A 6,511-nucleotide genomic window follows, 5' to 3' on the forward strand; every position below is an offset into this window, starting at 1 on the left:
ATATTATTATTTAATTATTTTATTATTTTATTATTTTATTATATTATTTTATACTAAAGTTATAACCTTACCTAGACTTAAATAATATAGCTTAAAAAGTTAGTTTAATTAAATTTAAGCTTTTAAGTTCTTTATAATAAATATATAAATAACTATTAATCTTATAAAAAAGAATAATATTAAAAATATATTAACCTTTTTTACTATTCTTATAAAGATTAAGATATATAAATAAGATTTTTATTAAGTTATAAAACTTAAAAAGTATATTAAAAAAGATTATAAAATACTTAGAATATTTAAGTCTTTAATTAATTAAGAATAATAAGAATATAAGATTACTTTATAAGTATATAAGAAAAGTATAACTAAGCTAAATAAGGTTTATAAACTTATTATATTATTTATTAATTTCTATTTAATAATTAAAGTATATAATAAGCTTAATAAAGAATATTTAAAAAGGTATTTAATATACTAATTTATTAAAAAGCTTAAATTAATTATTATTTTAAATATAATATATATAAAGGTTAAGATAAATTATATTTATAAAAGTATATTATAAAATATCTATTAAAGAAATATTAATATTAAGAAATAGCTTAAGAATTAGGAAATAATATATAATTATATAAAGATATTTAATATACTATTAACTAATAATTATTTTATAATTAATAATTTCTTTAAAACTATTAAAATAAAGTTATTTTTAAAATAGGCTTTATTATAATTATATAAGAATAAGGTTTATATTATATAAAGTAAGGAATTAAAAATAATCTTATTAGAATATAAAACCTTTCTTTTTATAAGTAATAAATTATAATTCTTAAAATTAGTACTTATATATAATATACCTTATAATAATAAAAAGTATAGAAAGAATAAGCCTAAAGACTTTATTTACCTTTATAATATAAAAAAGAGATATTAATAAAAGTCTAAAGAATACTATATTTTTTAACTTACTATAACTAATAATAAGAAAGTATATATATCTAGGCCTTTAACTACCTAGTAAATCCTTAATATAAAAAGCTATTTTAGTACTAAATATAATACCTATATAAAAGTAAAGTATACTTAGTATAAAGGTAATAAAAGCTTTATTAATAGTAAAAAAAAAAGTAATAAATTTATATATATATTATTCAAGCTTAAAATCTTAAAAGATTATAAGAATAAATATAGCTTTTTTAAAAGATTAGCTTATATTATTAATATAGTTTTTATAAATCTAAGTAAATACTATTTATATAAATCTATACTTCTTAATAATTATAATAATATATATATTATTAATAATATAATACTTCTTAATCTAGATTTAATTTAGATTTTAAATAATAGATTTTCTATAAATACTAGTAAATAGATTTTTTAGCTTTAATAAAAATATAGTAAAAATAAGTATTATTTTTCTTTTTCTTTAAAAAAAAAACCTTTTAAGAAAAGAAAAAAAAATATAATAATACTACTACTACTTTATCTTAAATTTAGGCATTTTACCTAAAAAGCTAACTAGTTAGGCTACCTCTTTTTTTTACTTTTTCTTATTAAACCCTTATTATAAGTAAATAGTAAAATTATAAAAAAAGTATAAAAAGATTTACCTTCTAAATAAAAAGTAATAAATAAATATATACTTAAGTATATTATACTTATACTATAGTAATATAAGTAATATTATACTAATAAGCTTTAAGTTTATTTATAATAATATTATTAATACCTTATTTATTATTCTTAGCCTTCTTAATAGCCTAAATATATACTATTTAGGTAATAGTAATAATAGCTTATAAAAAATAAGTAATAAACTTATAAGAATATAATAAAGAACTACTTACCTTATTATACTAAATAGTAAATAGTAAAAAATAACCTTATAAGGTTAAGATAATAATATATACTTTTATAAGTATAAAAGTATAAAAGAACTTATAGTTTTTTATTAAATTAGTTATAAACTTATTAAAATTATATAAGGGAATTATATAAACCTTAAAATATATAATATAAAATATATAAAGGTTAGGTTAGATTAGGTAGAAAAGTAGGGAAGGAAAAAGGTAGGTTATATTACTTATTAAGACTAAAGCTTATCCCCTTTTTCCTTCTAGGAAATATCCCCCTTATTTTATAATAACTAAAAGGAGAATAACCTATCTTTTTAATTAGAGTTTAAATACTATTTAAATACTAATTAAAACTTATATAAGTTAGTCTTATTCCTATAAGTCTACTTAAGGTCTTAATTTAGGCTTAACTTATATATAAGTCTTATTAATCTTATAACTAATTCTTTTTTAGGCTAACTCTAAGTACCCCTTTACCTTATAGCTAATTAGTTATCTTATATAATTTATACTTACTATAGATTCTTAACTACTATATATTTAATACTAGTAGTATTAACTTTACTAGTAGTATATAGTTCTTTAATTACTAGGGTTTTTTATAATTATAAGTATTAAATTAGGTTTAATTTAAATTATATATATTAAAGTATTATAATTACCTTTCTTTTTAAAAGGTACTTCTCTAAGTACTATATTTTAGCCTTTATATTATTCTTTATTATTATAAATAGAATATATACCCTAAATAATAGGTTATTTTATAAATATAGTATAGTTAATTTATATAGGTATTATAATTATTAGCTAGTAACTACTAACTAATAAATAATTAATAGAATAATATAAAAGTCCTTTAATTTACTTTTAAAATAAATTCTTTTATATTATTTTTTTATAACTTTCTATTTATACTTTTTTTTAGCTTTATATTCTTTAGATTATAATATTAACTCTTTATAGTAAATAGACTTATAATAAAGTATTTTTAAATTAAACTACCTTTTTAGTTATTATTATTAGATAGTAATAGTATTTACTTATCTTTCTTAATCTCTTAATAAGCTTTTATTAAACCTTATAAAGCCTTTATATTAGAATTATAACTATATTAACTATTCTATCTAATTAAATAGTATATTAACCTATATTCTTTTTATCTTTAGGTTATATTAATATTATAGCTACTTTTTTAGTATAGGTATTTCTTTTACTACTTAGTTTTATACTACTTTAATTTAAAGATCTTATAAACTACCTTAGCTAGTTAAATACTAATTAATAAAGCTTATATTCTTAGTTTTATACCTAGATTATAGTTTAGTCTTTATTTAACTTAGTTTTATAAATCTTATTAATACCTTATTTTTTTAGCTTAATAACTTTACTAATATACTATAAGTATATTTTATATAAGAATATCCTAGTTCTTAGTCTATATTACTAACCTTAAGCCTAGCCTTTAGAATAAGTATAGCTTAGGTAGTAGCTTATTAGCTTAAATAAGATAAAAAGGTATTTTAGCTTTAAAATAAGGCTATATATATTAAAAAGTAAAATAATATTACTAAATCCTCTACCTTCCTTATATATACCTTTAAAATAAGCTATATTTTATATTCTAGTATTTAAAAAGGCTATTATTATTAAGGTATTTAAGGCTTTATTTTAATTTATAGTTAAACTACTAGTTATTCTAGCCTAAATATCTTTTTATAAGCCTTAGTATTTAAGCCTTTATTAACTTATCTTATTATTCTTTTTAATAAAAGAGATCCTATAGTTATTAAATTATATTAAATCTTTTTTAATAATTATAACTTTATTTAATATTTATAGCTATTATATTTTATTACTTTTATTATTCTTATTATTAAGATTAAAGATTTAAATATAAATACTAAATAAGATATTATTAAAGATAATAATAATAATAATAGTAATTATATTAATACCTATAACTAATCTTTTAAGAAAGAATAAGTAGATAATATAAATAGGGAGGGTAATACCCTTAATTCCCTTAATAAGATAATTAATATTACTTATTATACTTATATAATTAATATTTTTTATATATATTATATTCTTTACTTCTTTATAGCTTATTAATATAAACTTAAGTTAAAATCTCTTCTTATATAATACTTTTTTATAAAATATTTTTAATCTTTAGTAGAAATATCTTAATATATATACTATTATAAAATATATATTAGTTATTAACCTATATATTAATAATTTAATACTTAAATCTATTTTATAATTAATATTTTCTTTTTTTAATAAAATCCTTATAGTATATTAACTAATTATACCTAGTTTATTTATTTTTTAGACCTTAATTAGTCTTAATATAAAGTAAGAAATAATAATAATAAATATATCCTTTATTAAGAGGTATATTAAGATCTAGCTTAATTTAGCTTTAATTTAGCCTTAACTTTTAATATAATTAAAAATTAGTATAATTCTACTTATAATTTAATTATAACTAAGAAGTTCTTATAAGTATATATTCTTTTCTTATTTATAATTCTTTTAAACTTATAACTAACTTTTCTTTTTCTTTAGGTAAGATTCTTATATTAAATATAATAATCTAATAGATATATATAATATAATTATAGTTTAGATTAATAGTAAGATCTCTTTATTAGGATTAACCTTAATAGATAATAACTATAATTCTTAGCTTAATACTAAGGTATCTTTTTAAACCTAATACTTATATATCTTATTCTATTCTTTTTCTTTATAAACTATAGAATTTAAAGTAAGTATACTTAGTATTTATAATATTCCCTTATAATAAGTAAGATATAATTTAAGACTTTTATTTATTCTTTTTTTTTTTTTTTTTATTATATAACTAATACTATTTTATAAGAGTTCTTTATTCCTTTAATAGTTATTAATATAACCTTTTCTTTAAATATCTTTTTCCTTTAAGTATATTCTTAAGATTATTTTAGATCTTATATTTTTTAATACTTACCTATATATTAACTATATTTTCTTTTTATACCTATTTATTATATTTAATAGGCTATCCTTTTTACTTAATTAAGAATAATTAGATCTTTCTTTACTTATAGCTATTTATAATATTCTTTACTTCCTACTTATCTTTAAGATCTTTAAAGTCTAATATTAATAGTAATTTAATATTACCTTTTTTCTAAGGCTTTAATAAGCTAATATAGAATATATTATATAGATATTTATATTATCTAGGTATTATAAGCTAATATACTTATAAACCTATTTTATTTAGTATATATAGTAGTCTAATCTAGTATAAAGTTAGCTTTTTTTAAGTAGCCTTAACTTAAAAGTTCTTTATAAAGAGTATAACTAGATCTCTTTTTTTAAGTTCTAGTAGTTAGTACTTTATATTATAATATTAGTTCTAGTATACTATTACTATTTCTTAATATTAAGTTATTTTATTTTATACTTCTTATAGTTTTTAAATCTAGGTTCTAGGTTCTAGTAATCCCTTCCTAAGTAAGTTAACCTTAACTTATATATATATCTTAAGATAAAAACTTATAAATAGAAAAGCTAGACTATTCTTAATTATAGTATTTACTATATTATTATATATATATTAAATTATATATAATAGTCTTAGCTAATTATATTATACCTTTATTAAAAAGTAATATAAGTAATATTCTAATATCTAATTTATTTATTTTATTTATTTATTTATTTAAGAATAAAAAGTAATAAATAATTATTAATAAATATATATTATATAGTATAATTCTACCTAAAAGTTACTAATAAATAGTATACTATAATTTAAGATAATACTATCTAGAGTATTAAATATTAATTCTACCTATATATAGAATAAATCTATTAAGTTAGTAGTCTTTATTATATAAGAGACTATAAAGAAGAGTAAATACTTTATATAATAGTTAATAATAATAAGAATAAAGTCTTTCTTTTTATTCTTAAAATAGACTAGTAATAAGCTAATAATAAAATCTATACTTAGCTTTACTTATAGTTAACTTAATATTAATAATAATATAAATATACTATATAGTTTATATTATTTTATTATTATTAGCTAATAAGTAGTATATATAATAATATAGTCTTTTATATTATAATTTATATACTTTTAATAAAAGTTTTATTAAAGAATATTATTTATTCTATTTATATTAAAATATCTTATAAATAGATTATTATAGTATAATTATAATAGCCTATTAATAAATTCTATATTTTTAGGAATATAGATCTTACCTTTATAGTATAATAGTAAATTACTTTTAACTTACTAGCCTTTTCCTTACTAAGTTCTTTAGAAATATTATTAATATATTTAATCTACCTTTTAGGCTTTAAGAATAAATACTTTTAAATTTATTTTCTTTATTTTATAATAATATATATTTATAACTATAATAAGTATTTTTATACCTAGCCTATTAAATTTCTATTAAGTTAGGTTTAAGTTTTATAAGGCTATACTCTATATTTAACCTATAAGTATATTACTTATTATTAGTATATTACCTAGGTCTTTTATATCTTTTTTATTTCTAAGTTAGACTAGTTCTATCTAGCCTTTTATAGCTTAAGTATTAATTATAGTAATAAATACTATCTTCTTTTTAAGA

This window comes from Cordyceps militaris, assembly GCF_000225605.1.
Source record: "Cordyceps militaris CM01 unplaced genomic scaffold CCM_S00008, whole genome shotgun sequence".
NCBI classification, from domain to species: Eukaryota; Fungi; Ascomycota; class Sordariomycetes; order Hypocreales; family Cordycipitaceae; genus Cordyceps; species Cordyceps militaris.